We start from the raw sequence: 20342 nt of genomic DNA, 5'->3' as shown, positions 1-20342 counted from the left end.
ATTTTGCCCTAAACCAGGACAGAAAGCAGCCATCCTTTGGTTTTTCTGGCACAATTCCACTCCTAACCTTTTCCTTCCACTCCTTATCATGTCACCATTTCTTTATCCCATTTTTTGTCAGTGGGAGAACAGAATTCAGAGGTTTTTCCCCTTTTTTTTTTACCTCCACCAAGGCCAGCTCCAGGAACAGATCTGGTAATATCTGGAATTCACCTCCCTCTTCCCTTTCTAGATTCCCAACCCTGTCCCTGATGCCAGGCAGCAAAGTTTTTCACGGATAACCTGCCCAACTGGACACGTGCAATGTGTTTTTCAGGAAGTCCCTTCCCTCCTGCCAGCTCTGAGTCACTGGCAAGGAGCAATCCTGTCTCTGTGCCAGGAAGAAATTCCAGAGCCCTGGAAGGTGTGAGGCTTTAAGTTCACTGAACCCAGTGACTGACTCTGGGAAAATCATCAGGGGAGCAGGATGGGCAAGGAGAGATCCATCAATCCCCAGGACTGGAGAGGTGTGGCACTGCCAGCCAGGAATTTTAGTGGATTTAAAATATTCCCAAGCACGACTATCTCACGTGAGTTCATAACTTATGGATGAGTCGGAGCTGTCTGGGGACAGCAAATCTTTCCTCACCTTTCCCAATCCTTAGGATAGAGATTTATTGGGCCATTAATCACGGATTTCAAAGAACAATTCCACCCTTTTGCTGACAGATTTGTCCTGAAAATAATTACTAACGTTTCTCCCTTCTAGGAAGAGGGAAACATTTTCAATCCATATGGAAAAATGCCCCTATTCCTTATTTGTTTGGTGTCTTCTGAGCCCATTCCCTGGAATAATTTGTCCCATCGTTATTCAAACCTGGCTCTGTTGATGCCATTGGTGTGGCCCAGAAAAACATAAATAAAAAGTGGTGGCTGATCCTTGTAAATCCTTATTTTTATCCAGTTAATTTATGAGTCTCCAGGGAGGGAGAGTGATCCCGTGTCTCCGCATGGATACCAGAGCCCTTCCTGCTCCTCCACCCTGCAGCCCTTGGATTTTAGGCTCCTTTTCCTACATTTCTAAGCGCTCAGTGCAAGAAAAAGAACCATCCCCAAGATTTCAGAATATCCTCACGCCACATTTGGGATATTTGGGGATGGTTTAGAGGGAGAAAACTCAGCAGAAGGAATTTTCTTTAGGAAATGAACATGGAGAGCGGGAATGATTGAAAGACACCCTGGAAGGTTCTGTGCCAAATAAAAAACATCTGGCAGAAAAAAAAGGAATTTTAGTGCCTGAGTCAGTCAGTGGCAAGGATTTGGCATCGAGTGGGGCGTGATCAAGCCAATAGACATAAACAGCTCCCAATCCTGCCCCGGGGATGCCATGGATACCACTCTGGGATTATTAATTCCTGCAGAATTGCCAGCGTTTGCTCCAAAGGAGTGCAAAATCCTTCTGAGAGCCAGACTTCCACTGCTTCCTTGGGAGGGAATGTGAGGGGAAAATGAGACTGGGAGAGGCTGGGTTTCCCTGGATCATCCCTTGGAGGTTTCTTTTCCCTGTTTCCCATTTTCTGTCCATGGTACCTCTCTGCCCACTTTGGCATGAAGTTTTACCTCACTTTCCCTCTCAATATTCCTCTGGATTACACTTGGAAGAGCTGGAGTTAAGGGTTGTTCAGCCTGGAGTAGAAAAATCTCCAGAGAGACCTAATTGTGATTTTCACCAAAGCTGGTGAGGCCCTGGCACAGATTTCCAGAGAAAATGTGGATTCCCCATCCCTGGAAGTGTCCAAGGCCAGGCTGGACATTGGGAGAGTGGAAGGTGGAATTTTCTTTCCTGAAAATACCTGAGCTGGCTCAGTTGGGAGAAGCTTCTGGAGGGCAGGGAGCAGCCAGAGGGAGAGAGGCTTCTGGCCAGGAGCCCGGGGAATGAGGAGAGACTGGGACATTTCCTGAGGGCAGCTGGAGGTTTGCCTCTGGCAGGGAGCAAAGCCACAATGAAGCCTCAGAAGTGACGGAAAAAAGGGACTTTCTTTGGGATTCAGAGGGAATGGAGTTCATGCAGGAAGTGACAGGAGATGGTGGGAAAGCCAGACAGCAGCAAAAGGACCTCCCAGAAATCCCTGAAAGGCCCAGCGGGGAGGACTCGTTTGCAAATCTTTTCATTTGATGTCTCCTGCTGCTCTGAATTTCACTTTTTAATGAGTTAATTGATGACACGGGTTGGGAACGGCACCACTGGGATCGGATCCCTCGTCTTTTGACGTGTTCCAGCCACAACAGGCACGGCCTGATCCGTCTCCAGGCTGGGACTAACCTGGGGGGCCATCCCAGCCCTCCCAAGCCAAGGCACGAGGCCAGGAAATGGGAAAGCCGCCCTCTGCCCCCACCTCCTCCCCTTCCCTCGCCTTTGCAAAAGGACTTGAGGGCTCTTTTCCTTCAGGCTGTGGGAATGGGATGATAGGAAACATTCCAGCCTTCGAGGTCACCACACAGGAGCTGCACAATTGGAATAAGACAGGGACAGAAGGGGGAATTGGATGAGATTTTACAGTCGTGCTCACTGCTGCTGCTTCCAATTTATTCCAAAGTCATTGGCGTGGTTTTTATTGGTTTGGGGTTCTCATTTGGGGAAATGGGAGAGATGGAGTCGGTCCTTATCCAATCCCTTGGATCCCAATCCAAAGCATTCCGTTTGCACCTTGCACAGGAAAAGCATCTGTGCCTCTCAGTCTGGCCAGCAGGTAAATTCCTGGGAGATGCACTTGTTCCTCTGAGAGGTGTAAGGAAAATTCTGGAGGACTTTCTGCTTCTCCATGATTCCCTGATGCTTTTGAATGAGTCCTGAGAACCCAAACTAGAGATGGATGCAATTATTGACTCCCAACTGGATAAATTCCACACCTCTCAGCACTGAGGCAGAAACTCTTGCCATGGATCAATCCCAAGAAGCGTTGAACCCACAGCGTTCCCAAAGTTCCTTTTCCTGCTGGTACACCTTCTCCACAGAGTCACAAATATCAGTCCAGGTCTCTCTTCTCCTTATCCCCTAAAGAATTCCATAAAATATCCTTTTGACTCTGGATTTCTGGGTCAGGAAAGGACCACAACTACTTCAGAGAAAAGTTCTATTTTGCAGCAGCACTTCAGCTCTTCAGTGCTTGGGAAAATCCAACAGAAAGAATTTTTATGGGAATAATAAACTCCAAACTTGGTGGAGAGAGGAAGCAGGAAAAGGAATTTGTGGCAAGTGCTCCTCTGGTGTTGCTACAAGGCTGGGAAGGAGAGGAATATCAAAGGTGAGAGCTCCAAAAGTGGCTGCTCGGGAATAACCTCCCAGGAGTTCTTGGGAATCTGGGAAATTCAGTGAAACCCACATCATTTTTCTAATGGAAAACACTGTCCTCTCCAAAATACCCAGTTTTTATCTTTAATCAGGGGATGAGAGCAAATATTTGGGGGGAAAAATATAAGGCAAAAGGTTCAAGAAAGAATTTTTGTCATCTTCCAAGGTCTTGTTTATTCCATTTAATTTTTCTTAATAATTTTGTTTTGATTTTGGATTATTAAGGACAGCTGCTTTAAGTACTAACACATTCTTTTTCTTTGTTTTTAAATATTATTTTCCCAGTTCATCCCATCCTGAAATAATTTCACAATCCCCTCTTTTTTTTCCCATTTAATTTCCCTGACAAACCTAAACAAAAACCTGGATACCATTGTTCATCTTGGGACAGGAGTGCTGGATAAGGAAGAGTGGCTGGATATGGGACGGGATTGAGGAATTTATTCATGCAGTGAAATCACCATAGAGAAATAAAAAATTACAAATGTGCAGGAGGGGAAATCTTAATCCTCTGGAGGAGATGATGGGAATTATGGGAGTTCTCCTGGAACATGGATTGGTTCAGAATGTTTGGTGCTAAAGGAGCCACATTCCCTGTCCTGGACCTGAACCCTTCCAGGGTTTGGGACTCACTGTAAAACCTGGAAAATGACCATAAAACCATTCAGGATATTGTGTGTGGAAGTGTTTGGACCACACAGGAATATGATTGGGAATTCTCCAAGGTTTCAGCGTGCTATGGGAGCAGGTTCATTTTTAAAGGAATTTCTTGCTGAGGATTCATTCCATGTCTTCCCCAGTGAAGTTTCCAGCCTCTCCTCATCCCTATGGATCTTTTCCCAACATAAAAAGTACTCCCAGCTCATGCTATCCTTGTTTTTTCTCATTTTAATTTTATTAAATAATTTAAAATGTTTTTAACCTGTTCCTAAAGCAAGGTCTCTGCAAATCCAAAGTCAGCACGAAAACCACGAAGCTCTGGCAAAATCCCAATGGAATTGTGAGGTGAGGACCCAACCACTCCAGCCACAAAACATTCCAGAGTTCAGGGGCTGAATCCTACAAAGGAACTCCTTTTTCTGAGCAATAAAAGGGAAACAAAAGGAGCAAACAGGAAAAACTTCCACTTGGATCTGCTTCCCGTAGCTTTTATCCCAACTTTTCCTGATTCCAGGCAGGGAACAACCTGTCCCTGGATTTGGGGGGACCAGGAATCTTCTCTGCAGCATCGGGGTCTGGTTCTTCCTCTCCATCCCCTGGGGCAGTTCAGGGAATGGCACTGGAGAATTCAGGGATTGAATTGCCCCAGATCCAGGCTCCATCAGCACTCTGGGATCCCCACAGAACAGGCTGTACATGGAATTAAGTGTCTCTAAAACATTACATTTCCCCAAACATCATCTCCAGGGAAGGGCTGGACTTCCCAAACCACAGCTGGAACAATTATCCAAATTTTAATTTCAGTGTTTATGGAGTTCATACAGATCCACAGCCATCCTCTGCTTAAAAAACCCAAAAACCTTCAGGAGAATTCCCGTTAAAATTGAGTGTTTAAAATTGAGGATTTACATTTCTTGGAGACTGAACTTCCACTGTATTTGGTGTTTCCAAAGTTTACACGGAGAAAAACTGAAATTCCAATGAAGTGAATGTTTTCCTTTAACTCAGCACCTCTCTCTAAAGTGGGATTTTTATTATATTTTAAAGAAAGTTTGAAATAAACCATTTAAAAAATAAATAAAAATGAACATTATTTCAGGTTTTCCTGTAGGGAAAGTTTATTTTCTTCTCCAGACCAAGTTTATTTTCCTCTTCAGAAAACAACTTTTCTTGTTACAAGTATTTGATATAATTTGAGTTTGCTATTTCTATCCATCTCCCAAATAAATATCAGAGCTGCAATCAGGGGGGCTGGTTTGGGATCTGAAATCTCCATTTCCATACAGGACAGAACATTTTAAGGGAACTCTGGCAGGAAAACAGCAGGAATTTCTTGGAGCACTTGCCATACTCACTCTCACAGGGAATATTGAGGTTTTTTCCCCAACCTACAACCCCTGGATTAAGTGACACAGTTTGGAATCTCTCATCTGAATTCCAGCTGCTCCAGGAGGGCACAATCTCTCACAGAAAACAATTTTTAATGATTTTAAAAATCATGAATCTACTTAATATCCTTAAAATCAAATCTACCTTAGACCCTTTAAAATCCCTTCAGGTGAACAGAGAGGGGCTTGAACCCTTCCAGGGTTTGGGACTGGCTGTAAAACCTGGAAAATGACCATAAAACCATTCAGCATATTGTGTGTGGAAGTCTTTGGACCACACAGGAATATGATTGGGAATTCTCCATGGATCCCAAGGTTTCAGTGTGCAGTGGGAGCAGGTTCATTTTTAAAGGAATTTCTTGCTGAGGATTCATTCCATGTCTTCCCCAGTGAAGTTTCCAGCCTCTCCTCATCCCTGTTCTGTGGTTCTTTCTCCCACAGGTTGTGTTTTCCTGAGGATTTCCCAAACCAATCCAAAGCAGGGATAGACCAAAGAGATTTTCCCTCTCCAAGGAGTTTCCGAACTCTGGTGTTGTAGAGGAGTTTATTTGAGATCTGTATCAAATCCTCTCTTTCCCACTGAATATTTATCCCTAAAATATGAAGAAATAAAGAATGAAGAGGGATAGAAATGGAGGGAATGATTGGGTGGTTGGTTTTTTCCCAGAGACTCCTTTCCCTGCTGGGAGATGCCTGCCTGGGAATTATTTATTTCAGATAATTTATCCAAAGGGACACAGGAATTAGGATATGGAATGAGGGACTGTGGGACCAAGGATCCATCTGGACGTCCCAGGTGTTCTTAGAATTAAGGCTGTGCTGACAAATGAGGTTTTTACAAAGTGAAGGACCAATGCCACACCTGGAATTCAGCCTTTCACCACCTTAAAAAGTTGGGATATTCACTCCAGAGCCTGCAGAATTTTGTTGATCCATGAAGGAATAGCTAAATTAGGGAAATGTCTCCCTCGATTCCCCATGTCCTGCATGAAGGAAATTCACCTTTCAGGCATTTTTCTCACTAGTTTAGAGTTCCCAAAAATTGTTTCACAAGGATGCTGGAAAGACTTTTACCAGAACTTTTCTTTTTTTTTTTTCCTCTCCAAAACCCAATTTTCCCCAATTTACTTCTTTTCTTACCATATTTTAGGCAGGTTTTGCACACTGCTGGCAAATTTCCAAGAGTTTAATTTGGAACATGATACCTTTCACTTAAAAATAAAAATTAAAAAAAAAAAAAGAGAGAGAGGAATAAAAAAATCAAGCTGAAAGATCAGAAAAATTTACCCTGGAGCTGCCTAAGGGAGAGATGAACTCCAGTAAACAGCTCCTGAGGGTTGGCTGGGAAAAGCATCTTAATTCCCTCTTGTTCACCTTTTAGTTTTGGGATAAAATTGCAGGCTTGGAGTGGAGAAGCCACTGAGCAGCTGGGGGACATCAGCCATGGGAGCCACCTCAGGATTTGGGGACAATGGCACTCTGCTCCCTGTGGGAAAGGGAATGGAAGAGAAGAGACACCACCAAAAAAAGAGTAAAGGGACTTCAAACCATGGAGGGCTCTTTCCCTGGAATCTGTTGACCTCTGAATGGTTTCCAGGCAGCAACAAAGCACTGGATTCTGCTGGATGTGGGAAAATGGATACAGAGAGAAGTTTGTGTGATTTGCTCCTCTTCCTATGATAATTTTAGAAAGGTTTTCCCTCAATTCCTTGTCTCCCTATAGGAAAAAACTTTAGGATCTGTTTTTCCTCTATGGGTTTCACAGCCAGCAGGTCCAGGGAGAGAATTCTGCCCCTGTGCCCCTGTGCTCAGGTGAGGCCCCACCTGCAGAGCTGCCCCAGCCCTGCATCCAGCACGGGAAGGAGCTGGAGCTGCTGCAGAGAGCCCAGAGGAGGCACCAGGGGGATCCCAGGGATGGAGCAGCTCTGCTGGGAGGGAAGGCTGGGAGAGCTGGGAATGTTCACCTGGAGAGGAGAAGCTTTGGGGTGAGCTCAGTGTGACCTTGCAGGACCTGAAAGAGCTGCAGGAAATGTGGAGACAATTTCCAAGGGATGGAGGGACAGGACACAGGGAATGGTTCCCACTACCAGAGGGCAGGGATGGAGGGAGATTGGGAAGAATTCCTGGCTGTGAGGGTAGGGAGGCCCTGGCACAGGGTGCCCAGAGCAGCTGGGGCTGCCCCTGGATCCCTGGCAGTGCCCAAGGCCAGGCTGGACAGGGCTGGGATCACCCTGGGACAGTGGAAGAGATCCCTGCCCATGGCACTGGATGAGCTTTAAGGTCCCTTTAAACAAAAGCCATTCCATATTTCCCAAGCACCCATAAGACACATACATTCCCCCTCCCCTTTCTTTTATTTTGGACAAAAGATGACCCTTCTACTCTTCAAAATTATTACAAATGTTTAAAGTGGAAAAGGTAAAGCTCAGTATTCACAAAAAAAATCAGCTGAGCATCTTTCCAACCTCAGTGACCTTCAGGCATGGAAACCTCCTGGAAAGTCATGCTGCAAACCCAAAGGCTTCCCACTTTTAAAAAGAATCTTTCAAGGTCTTTTCTGTCAGTATTTGCTGCAGAAAAGGGAAAGTCAGTCTTTGGAAGGCAGGAAGGATCCCAAATACATAGCAGGAGCCAGGAGCCAAGCAGCTCAGAGCTGGAATATTGACTCTGTGTGGAAATAGGTACTTTACTCCTTGAAGGAATTTTGAGAATTTTGTAACTTTTCTGATAATCAAAGCCTGCTTGAAGTCCTACTGACCTGCCCTGGCCAGCTTCAGTAGAGAGTAAAAATAGCATCACTCTAATAGGAAGTGGCAGTTTTGGAACATCCATGGGGGAATCTCAGCGGGATTTCACCAGAGCAAAGAGGAGCAGAACAAAAGGAGTCACTGTCTCCTTTGCAAGCCAAGAGCTCCTTCCCCTCTGGCTCCACCACCAGGGTTTTGGCAAACCACCAGGGAAGGAGCAGGATGAGCTCTGCAGACAGCCCAAAATGAGCCTTGGGGCTGTTTCCCTGTGTCCTGCAGGTGGGAATCCATAAAATCAGAGGGTTTGGGACAGCTGCAAAAGACAGCCTCAGAGACAGCAGAACTGAGATTGGAGCTGAGCAGTAGCCATGAGATTGGTCAGCTGAAAAATTATCTAAGTAGAAAAGTAAGGACAAATAGAACAACGGTCTGTGTATTAATGCTTGTCTAGAATAACTCCCTGAGCTGCAGCAAAGTCTATCTAGTGAGATATTAGGGAGTTCTAGGCTTAATAATGGAGCTCTGTGCTTTGTGTTTGAAGGCTCACAAGCAGGTGTTGTATTTGAAATAAGCATTGTTTAACCAAAGGTACCTGTGCTTAGAGTGGTTGGATGGAACCACAGTCAGTGTGCTTTTGCTTTGTGTCAAAAAACTTTTGATTGGTCAAAAACCTTTTAAAGTGAGCTGTAACATTAAGTTCTTGGTCTGCTGCCTGGGATGTGAGCTGCTGGCATCTTCCCATTGTCATAACCATGGAATGAGAGTGATGCTAGAAAATAAATCAGCACAAGGCCCGTTCCCAGCAGTCCTGTCCCGTTGGTGATCTGTACTGGCCGGCCATACTGTGGCTGTCCTTGGAGTCACATTGTGTTCCTGCCCTCCAGGCACACAAAGGGATTTTCCCCAGCTCCCAGACGGGCTCTGCTCCCTCTCCCCTCTCGCTGCCACCGAGTCCCTCCCTGCCAGCCACTATTGCTCCCAGATTAAAACAATAAATGACCCAAGGATCCCCGCTGACTATTGACACTGGCAATTACAGGGGAATTAAAGGGGCTGTGTGCTTTGGATGCACTTCAAAGCTTTGTGGGATTCCCACACATGCTCCGAGAGCTGTGGGGTCCCGTTTGAGTTCATCTGGCCACTTCCAAGGCTGCCATTTCCTATTAGCATGAAACTATTATTACCCACTCACTAAACGCTTCCTGGCGCTCTCCAGCCAGGAAGGAGAGAGTCCAAGATAACAGCAGCTCCAAGGAAAGGGGCTGGCAGATGGCTTGGTTTCCTAAGGAGCTGTGTCCAGCGGGATTTATCCGACTTTCCGCTCCCCCAGCGCTGGGTGGGGTTCAGGGGTGATGTCATTCCTGGGCTGTTGAGCTCAGCATCAATTCTAACAAATCCGTGAATTTTGTGCACTCAAGGAATTGCAAATGCCATGGGAAAAATTTTTCCTCATTCCCAGGCAAGTCCTAAACTTTGTCCCCTGTGTTCTCGCTTAGAGAATTATTTTGACAGAATTCCCAGAATGACCAGGTGGGAAGAGACCTTCAAGACCATCCAGTCCAACCCAGCCCCAACAGCTCAACCCAACCCTGGCACCCAGTGCCACATCCAGGCTTTGTCAAACACACCCAGGGATGGGGACTCCACCACCTCCCTGGGCAGCCATTCCAGAACTTTATCACTCTTTCTGGAAAAACTTTTCCCTGCTATCCAACCTGTATTTCCCTTGGTGCAGCTGGAGGCTGTGAGCTCTGGTTGTGTCAGTGCTGCTGGAGACAGAGCCCAGCCCCAGCTGAGCACAGGCACCTTTCAGGAGCTGTGAGAGTGATGGGGGCACCCCTGAGTCTCCTTTTCTCCAGGCTGAGCACCCCCAGCTCCCTCAGGGGTTCCTCGCAGGTTTGTGTTCAAGCTGGTTCTGAACACACTCAGAACCCTGTGCTGGTGCTGGTGGAGGAAAACCCTTCCAAGAATTGTCTTCCCAATACAAGGGTATTTTTATATAAAATCCCTCACTCCACTCTTTAATATTACATTTTAACAGAACAAAACATGAGGAAAATGTTATCTGCTATTTTTACTCAAAGTCCGGATTTTCTGTTCTATTCAGGTTCTTAATTGTCATGGAAGTGCTCTTGGAGCTGATGATGAACATGCCACTGAGATAAAGAGAGGGGGTTTAGATTACTCCTTTTGGAAATTCTGGTCCACAAGGATTTGCTTAAGAACATGGCAAAACTGGAACAGGAGAAGGTTTTTAAGAGGATCCTCCTGCTTTTATTCTGCAAGGGAGGCAGATTATTCTAGAAAAGCAGATGAAGAAATAAAAAAGAAAAAATGGAAAAAGGGGAAGAGAAAGAAGGAGGAGGAGAAGGAGGAGAAGAAGGAGAAGAAGAAGAAGAAGAAGAAGAAGAAGAAGAAGAAGAAGAAGAAGAAGAAGAAGAAGAAGAAGAAGAGAAGAAGGAGGAGGAGAAGTGGAAGGGGAAGAGGAAGAAGAACAAGAAGGAAAAAAAGGGAAAGGAAAAGGAAAAGGAAAAGTGAAATATTCATTGGTTTAACCCCAAAATAGTTCAAGGGGAAATCGTGGCAAGGAGCCATCATAGCCAGGTAAAAAAAGAATTAACTTTTAAATGACGACAGTGACATTACTTTTTCCTTGTGTTCAACTTTAATTTTGTGTATATAAACAATTTTTTCATGGTTTCATTCTCTTGGGTGCACAGTAAATGATGTGAGGGTTTGTTTGCTTCTTTGGCAGGTGATTCCTGCCTTTGAGTTTGTGCTGTCTGGTGAGATATCCCAATGGATATCCAATTCCTGCCTCTGTAAGAAGGAAAAAACTGAGGATGAAGGCGCTGAACTGAATCCTGCTGAATTTTATGGAACTTTTTCCATGAGTTCTGAAGAGAATTCTCCATCTCTAAGTGGTTTTGCATGTATCTATTTGGAGACAGGGCTGTTGGTCACTCCAGACAATGAAATCATCCCGTTCCATGAGCCATCTGATAAACACTGGGAATGATCCCACATCCTAGATTGAATTCCACCCTCTCCTTCCTCCTTACAAACACTACAACACGCAGCTCATTTTGTGTCTTGTAAAGGAAAAAACACCCCACACTCTGGAATAAATCTTGAGATTCCTGCAGACAGGGACTTGTTATTAATTCCCTCATCGCCCAATTAAGTGTGGCCTCAATATCCCAAAGGATTTTCCCACCATGGATATCAGAGGGAGCCTCTCCCTGTCTCTGAGCTCTGGATGCTTCTTTTGGTCCACTGCTCACTCTTGGCTTGGGTTTGCCTCTTTGCACATCCCTTACGGCCCCCCTGAGCCTGCAGCCTATAAATATTGTATATAAAACCAGGAATAAAACCCAACCCAGCCCAACTCCTTTGTCAGAGACACTGAACTCACCAGGGCATGGTTTGGCTTCTCTTCCTCACCTCCCTTGTCACAACCCAGCAGCTGGAAGGGAGGAGAAAATATCCACTTCAGGTTTGAAAGAATCCCAAAATGAGTTGGGTTGGAAGGATCTGAAAGGGCAGGGACCCCTTCCACTGTCCCAGGGTGCCAAACCCCAATGTCCGACCTGGCCTTGGACACTTCCAGGGATCCAGGGCCAGCCACAGCTTCTGTGGAGGCCTCACACCCTCCCAGAGAAGAATTTCCTTCTAAAATCTAATCTAAATCTCTTCTTTGAGTTTAAAACTTTCCCCCCTTCTCCTGTCACTGCCTATCACTCAAAAAGAGCTTCTGTGCCTGAAAAGTCAATTTTTTCCCCCTAAAGTCCACTAATTAATGCAATAAAAACATTACATCGTTCCAGGCCTAGTCTCATTGTGTAAAATCCCTCCATACCAAGTTAAATAAGTAATTATACATGGAATATAATTCACACATTGGAGAAGGTGAGGTGGGTTCACCTTACAGATATGTTTTATGACTAGAGAAGGAAAGAATGGAGATCCAGCTGGAATCAAGGGATGGTTTGGGTGGGAAGGGACCTCAAAGATGATCCAGTGCCACCCCCTGCCATGGGCAAGGACAATTTCCACTATCTCAGCTGCTCCAGGCTCCATCCAGCCTGGCCTTGGACTCTTCCAGGGATGGCAGGAGGGCTCTCAGCACCCAACCAGGTCCTTATTTTGCTCCAAGCCCCATCCAACCTGGCCTTTTCCACCCTCTCAATCTCCACCTCCAGTGTCACCCCCCTGTAAAATGCCAATTGATGGAGACAGGACTCGGCTGATTAATCATGGAGGGGAGCCAAAATCTCTCTCTTTTTTTTTTTTTTTTTTGTGAAAAGGTGGCTGTTTATTCCCCCTCTGCTTTTCTGCCCTGCCTTTCTTGCTCTGGTTTTACACAGACATTAAATGCAGCTCTTCTGTCCAAATCAGCCCGAGTAGCAAAACCCACAAACCCAATTGTCTGGCAATGGCCCAAACCCATTCCTGTCCATTCCAATTTATTGGGAGACAAGTGCTGGCACGTTCCTTCCAGATACATCATCAGATTAATGGCCATCAGAGGCCTTTCTTCGAGAAATGGGGAGGGAGTGAAAGTTATAAACCCAGCCAGGACATAAATAATACAACCATGGCATGGAAAACAAACCACCATTTGCTGTTAGTTATGGACTTTCAGCCTGGAAGTGACAAAAAACAAACAAAAGGAATTTGTTATGTACATTGAGGTTGGAGGAGTGGAGGAACCACGCAGCTTTTGGGAATATTCAGGGAAAAGGGATCCAGCCAAGTGTATTTCTGCCATAAATCTGTATTTCTGCCTGCTGTTTGCTTATTATAGCAGAGGGGTTGTTGAAATTCAGGGAGCTGAGTGGCAGAAAATTGAAAATAAATAATCAAAAAAGCAACTTTTCCTTCTATTTCCCTAAAATTAATGAAGGGTGAAACCGCCCCTGAGCTGAAAGGGTGGGACTCAGCAGAATGCCACTACAAGATGAGGAAAATTATATCCAGGAATTCCAGGGTGGGGCTTCCAAAGTGGCTGGAGAGTGAAATCCTTCCCACCTCCGTTTAGCCACTGGGAAGTGAAATATCCCCAATCAGGTGACTCCCAGGAAACACTTAATTATTAATGTAATAATCTAAAAAACCTGAAATTACTCTTTGGAGGGCTAATTGTAAGTCTGTTCCTCCAGTTTCAATTAGGTACAGAAAATTAGGTGAGGAGAATCCCACCTTGATGGAGTGATGGGTCAGATCCATCATCTCCCCAGCTCCACCAGTGAGGGGTCAGCCAAGCCACGCCCCGATATTCCATGAGATTTGGGCTTAAACTGCCAGAGGGAAGGGTTAGATGGGATAGTGGGAAGAAATTCCTGGCTGGGAAGGTGGGCAGGCCCTGGCACAGGGTGCCCAGAGAAGCTGTGGCTGGTCCTGGATCCCTGGGAGTGCCCAACACCCGGCTGGACGGGGCTGGGAGCAGCCTGGGATGGTAAAAGATGTCCCTGCCCATCCAGGGGGTGGCACTGGGTGATCTTTAAGGTCTCTTCCAACCCAAACCATTCCAAAATTCCATCATTCCCTGGTCTGAGATCCCCAATGGCATCTGAGGCTTCTCACAGGGCCAAGAGACAACTCAGGGTCTCATGGCCACCCTTCCATTCTGAGGGAGCACCCAAAAATCGTTTGGATTTCAACCTTCTGAAGGATTTGGAAGGGAATGAGAAGGGTTTTGTGAGCCCCTGGGGGAGGTGTAGATCTGCATTAGTGGTGGTGGGTCTGAAATGTCTCTGTGTCACCAAGACCAAGGCACAGAGTGATCCAAAGGCCTCTGATCCCATTGGATCCAACCCCTTGGCCATCCTGGATGTCCCCACAAGGAGAAACCACACAGAGCCCACAGAAGATTTGTGTTGGTTTGCAGCAAGAGACTCTACAGTGATTAAATCAGTGATAATTAGCCAAATGAAATAATCCCAGAAAGTGGATTAATCCAGGAGGGAATTACAGCTTCAGAGTCCAGGCTTGAAGCCAAAACAGCTTCCCAGTGTCATTTAAAGTCTCTGGGTTTCAACAAGAAAAATTAAGAAATAGATTCTCAAAAAAAAAAGAATTAAAAGAAGAAGACAAAATAGAAGATATTTGGGGGAAAGGGAGATGACTGCTCAAGGAAGTGACTGCACAAGAAAAAAAAATCCCCAAAATAATAAACCAATGACTTCTCCTTTAGTCTTGGATTATGGAATAATAAAACAAAGAATTAAGGAGAGATTGGGAATGGGGAGGAGCAAAGATCACTTCTGTAATGACACTGAAAACACAGAACGTCTGGGAGAGAATATTTACCAAGTGTTTGGAGTCACTTCTTAGAAAATCATATTGATCCTCATGCTGATTTGCCTTTTAACTCTGGTAAGGATAGGTTTCTAATAAATACAATATTTTTGGATTTGGACAAAAAATGAAATAAAACATGAAGGAAAATTTTTGATAAAAATGCATTTATCCTCATTTTGGAAAAACAAAACAGGTTCTCTTTGGTTCAGCTGTAAGAACTAAGATAGGGCTTTAATTTTTCCAAATTATATTGATGAAATTAAAGCCAAATGACAAGGAAATACTCAGAAGAGGAAAGGAATAAATGAGGTTAAAAGGGAATTAATCTGCTTCAAAAATTTCACTGCAAAATAAAGCAATAAAATTGAGAACTGACCTTGCTGTCACCAAAACCTACCCTCACATCCAGGGAAAATCTGATATAACCCCACTCATATTCCTGGGATATTTTAATTTCCCACTCATGTAACTGAGACCTGAATGTTTACAGGAATTGGGTCTAGAAAACCTTGGAAAAGTTAGGGCTGATTCAAATTAGTTGAATAAAGAGAAATGGATGAGGAAGGGAGGAGCCTCACCTAAAAAAACCCATTTAAAGCACAGAATATTTCCATTAGAAACCTGTAGGAAACTTGCTGCTCTCTTGGGAAGCAGGGAAGACTGGAAATCCCCATGGAATAATAATTCAGGGTGGTGCCAGAACCTGGAAGAAAACATTTAAGAGCAGCTAAATCATGAGGCTGGTCAGAGGGACAAAGGAATGTTGAGGGGAGAAGCTGATGAAGGAATCATCCTGGAGGTGGAAGATGGATCCCATAGGGGAGTTATTCCATCCCTGGGAATTCTGCTCATTTTAGAATTCTGCTGATTAGGATTTTCTATCAAGGGCCATATTTCTCCCTGAAACCTCATTAATTTTGGGTCATTCCAGCATTTCCCCAGAGTGGAGTGGTGGATCCATCAGGATTGATGCTCTGCTCCCCAGATCAACTCCAGGGGGATGGATCCCAACAAAGCCCCTGGCACAGGGAGCTGGGAAACACCTTAAATCCCACAGAGCACAGACTGAGCCATGGTGATGCCTCAGGTTTAGATTTTATATTTTCAGATTCTGTGCTGCTTCAGTGTGTGGGGCTGGGTTCACATCAGGGCATGGTGAGCTCTGTGCACAGAGCAGGGAGACAAAACAATTCCTGCTCCAGCTGGGCACCAAGGACAAATGATCCAAATCTCAGCCCAGGAGCACAAACCCCGTGGGCTGGAGAGAGAAAAACAAGCAGGGTGGGACTGTCTGGGCTAAAGCTGGGCTGGGACAATGAACTGCAAGGTGCAAATGGAGCAGAGCTGATCCCAGGGAGAGACCCCGGGAGCGCTCGTGCATTTTGGGGCCATTTTGGGTCATCTTGGGTGCAGCCCTGGCTGGGCTCTGGTGCTGCCCAAGGTGCATCCATGGAGGAGATCCTTGGAATCAATCCCTGCTTTATTCTTTAGCTCTGTCCAGCCTCTGTTCCAGGTCAGCCTGCACAAGGCATGAGTTGGGAAGCACCTAAAGGAGCAGGGATGATGTTGGGAATTTCCAGGAATGTGCCCACAGCCAGACCCTGGTTCCTGCAGCTACTTGGGGGAAAGGCCAAAGAATGATTCCTGCTTTTCTCTAGAAATAGAAGTGACAGTAGTGACTTTGGCCAATTCTGCTTTTTACAGGTTTTCCTTGGCCTCTCCTACTCAAAATTAACAGTTGGTTTCCTCTTATGATCCTTCAAGTGGCTAAAAATGATTAACACCCCGTGATTAACACATATCTCAGCTAATTGGTGTTTTTCTATGGCATTAATCAACAACCAAGTGAAGAATTTATTTGAAAACACTGCAAAATCTCTTTCACCCCCCATTTTTCTTTTAGTTTGGAGAGTTTCAGCTCTGTGTTCCCAAATCCCAGATGTGGAAGTGCCAAGCTCTGGTTTCTCTGGGCATATGATTCCCATTTTGGGACACACTTGGATGGATCCACGTCAAAAACTCCTTTAAACAGAGCAATTCTTTAAAGGAGCTCACAACTCAAGCACAACCAGGGATTTCATTTGCCCGCTCTAAACAAATTAGGAACCTTAAATAAACATCTTCTCCTTGAATAAACATCTTCTCCTTCCTTAAACCAGTCCAAGGCAGGGGAAGCACCCGGCTGCTTTTAATAAAAATGTTGTGGAAAACGAGACATTCCCAGATGGCAAAGTTTATTTGTTGTTTTCCAAAGGGAATTTTAATTTGGACTGGGGCTCAGTAATTCCTTTTCTTACTTGATTTCCCTCAAGTAACACCACAGCAGTTTTCCCAGTTTGGATACTCGAGCAGTGCTGAGCTGAAATTCTCATCTTGAAGAGTTTTTTGTCATTCATGGAAGTTGTGATCCATCAAAGTCCATAGGATTCTTTCAAAGATTCCCACAGAGTTTGGGTGCAATCCATAGGGTTTGAGGTAAAAGCCAGGGAAATCACAGAAAGATTCTCTCAGGAGAACGTGCCTGAGACTTTAAAAGCAGTGGACTTGTTCTGACAGAGGCTTCCCACAAATTAAAACATTTAAATTAATAAGAAATTAATTTTTTTTTCAGACTTTTAAATATATGGAAGTAAAAAGAAGTAAATTGTTTTGGTGTGAGGTTGGGAGCATTTTAAAATTGATTGTCTTTTTTTTTTACCCTGTTGTAATAAAAAAGGGAAGAAATGAAATTAAAAAAGAAATTGTAAAATCTGTTTTATAAAGGGTTTAAATGCAATTTTTAAAAGATTTTTAAATTCCCAGAGCAGCTGTGGCTGCCCCTGGATCCCTGGAAGTGCCCAAGGCCAGGTTGGACACTTGGAGCAGCCTGGGATGGTGGAAGGGGGTGGAAATGGATGATCCATAAAATCCCTTCCAACCAAACCCATTCCATGATTCTACGATTATTTCAAAGCTTTTCCAAACCCTGACATAAATAATGTTCATCCCCTTAAAAAAACTTAGAGAAGTTTCTTTAACCGCATTTTTAAATGAAAAAAAAAAAAAAAAACCAAATCAACAACCTCTGATTTTTTTATCACTGAATTTAAACTGCAGTCCCTGCTTAGCATCAATCAGATATAAACAGTGACTGGATATGGGATTTAATCCTGGCCTAGAGAAATGAGTTTGTGACTGGATATGGGATTTAATCCTGGCCTAGAGAAATGAGTTTGTGACTGGATATGGGATTTAATCCTGGCCTAGAAAAATGAGTTTGTGACTGGATGTGGGATTTAATCCTGGCCTAGAGAAATGAGTTTGTGACTGGATATGGGATTTAATCCTGGTTTAGAGAAATTTAGAGAAATTTCTCTAATCTCATTTTAGAGAAATGAGTTTGTGACTGGATGTGGGATTTAATCGTGGTCTGTAGAACTGGGTTAAGTCATCCTGGGCTGGGAGCACCTGGCTCAGAGGAAGAGCTGCCTGGTCCTGTGGAGTGCCAGGCCCTGAGTATGAACCAGCTGCCTGGTTCTGAGCTGTTGACTTTAAAATCAGTATTTTTATCCCAAATTTCCTTGGTGTTCCTTTGGTGTTTTGGCTTTGTCCGGTTCTAGCTGTGACTCAGAGGTGAGGGAGGGCCTGTGGTGAAGCCCTCTCTGCTCTTGGGATCATTCCTTATCCTGGAATATTGGAAAGCACCATGAGACTGTGGAAGACAAATGGAGATCAGGAGGGAGGATTCCAGAAATTTCTTTCCCAGACTGAGGGAAAACGTCAGATCTTTAACAAAAGGAAAAGCAGGTCATGGTTATCCTGCAGGGAGAATAAATCCACTCCACTGGATCAGATACGTGGGAATTCCTCTGTTAAAACCCAAAAAAGTGTGCAAACAAAACTCAAATCTTTTGAGATAAAAGAACTTGGATGCTTCAATAAATAAAACATCGGGTTTTTTTTCCAAGATCAACCTTTTATTTTGCAATTTTTCCAGGTTCCCTTTCAAGTGACTAGCCAGAGGCAGGTGGTGCTTAGAAAATGTCCTGGAGTTTCTCTGTGAGGAAAATTGAAGTGAAAAACAAGGAAGAATTAAAAAGAAAAATGGAGTTACTTTGCTGAAATAGAGGATTTAATTTGAAATAAAAATTCCTTTCAAGAAAACTGTTCAGTCTTGGGTGGAGAGGAGGTGGATAAGAAATAAGATATAAAATGCTGGTGGAAAGTTATGGTAACAGCTTGAGTAATAAATACATGGCTTAAGTAATATACCCATAATTTTATTGGTGTATCCAGAATTGTTCTTTCACAGCACATTTAATGGTCCCAGAAGATCTGGAGGAGCTCAGATCCTTGGGATCACGCAAAGAAATCCCACCCAGAAGCAGAGCATGAGTTGCTGAGAGGAAAAATCACTGTGAAATGAGCTCTAATTAGAGGATTAATTAGCAGGAAGAGTAACGAGGCACCCAAAGGAAGTGCCCACCCAAAAAGAGCACATCCTTCATTTCATTCCCAGGGAGGCTCATTGGGATAATCTGATACAGGTAAAACAGAGTGTCTCTCTTCCTGCTTTAGGGTTTGTCTGGTTCCTTTTCTCTTTTGGTATTTACGGGGTTGGTAACCCAGGGTGTCTTGGTGTGAGAGGACAGGTGTCTGCTAAGGAAGGCAGGAGCCTCCCTTGAAATGGAAAATGTAAAATCCCTCCCTCTGAATTATAGTTTTGAAATTAAAAGGCTCTCAGGCAAAGATATGGCAATAGGAATAACAGTTCTTTAATAGGGAAATTAAAAATACAAATGTAATAGTACAAACAAAAAACCCAAAAAACTGCTAGAGAGAGAGCAGGCCTTGGCACGCTGTGTGTCAGGGTGGTGGCACAGTCCCATCCCAGGGGGCTCAGGGTGGTGGCACAGTCCCATCCCAGGGGGGCTCAGGGTGGTGGCACAGTCCCATCCCAGGGTGGTGGCACATTCCCATCCCAGGGGGGCTCAGGGTGGTGGCACAGTCCCATCCCAGGGTGGCTCAGGGTGGTGGCACATTCCCATCCCAGGGGGGCTCAGGGTGGTGGCACAGTCCCATCCCAGGGGGGCTCAGGGTGGTGGCACAGTCCCATCCCAGGGGGGCTCAGGCTGGTGGCACAGTCCCATCCCAGGGTGGCTCAGGGTGGTGGCACATTCCCATCCCAGGGGGGCTCAGGGTGGTGGCACAGTCCCATCCCAGGGGGGCTCAGGGTGGTGGCACAGTCCCATCCCAGGGGTGCTCAGCCCTCCTGCAGTGCCAGCTGTGCTTCTGCTGGAGCAGGGATCCTGCACAAGGGGGGAGTTTTCCTCTGCAGCTCCAGGGCTGCTGGAGATGGGCCTGCTCTCCCTCTGGGAATGCAGGGCAGGAGAAAGCTGCTCCTCTGGGAATGCAGTGGGCAAAGGCTGCTGGGCTGTTCCCAGGGCAGATTGGATCCAGGCAGGAATGCTTGGCTCCTCCCCTGGGCAGAGCATCTCCCCATGGGATGGTGGAATTTGATCAGCCCTGCAGGGACACTCACTGGCCATGGACAAAAGATAATTAATAATTAATGGCCCATGAACAGATTTCCTGGAGGGAGGATTGGTTGTGAGAGAGATAAAGAAAACTGCCCCATGAACAGAGAGAACTGCCCCAGCTCTGACAGATGGGGACAGAACACACACCCCCAGCCACATCTTGCGTTTCCAGCCCAAGACCCAGGGGAAGCAAGAGCAGGGGGAGGAAGGGGCTTCCTTCTCCACTGGGGGGAGTCCAGAGGTGCCACTCCCACTGGAATTCATCAGTGCAGGACCAGCAGAGCTTGGCTCGGGCTCCCAGTGAAGCAAGGCCCTGGAAAACATCTGCCAGGGTGGAAAGAGGGAACAACAAAGAGGAGAGAGGAGGGAGAGCTGGGATGTGGAATGGTGACAG

The sequence above is a fragment of the Haemorhous mexicanus genome, chromosome 1 (assembly GCF_027477595.1).
Source record: "Haemorhous mexicanus isolate bHaeMex1 chromosome 1, bHaeMex1.pri, whole genome shotgun sequence".
NCBI classification, from domain to species: Eukaryota; Metazoa; Chordata; class Aves; order Passeriformes; family Fringillidae; genus Haemorhous; species Haemorhous mexicanus.
The sequence above is the reverse complement of the archived record's forward strand: the minus strand, read 5'-3'. Positions refer to the sequence as shown.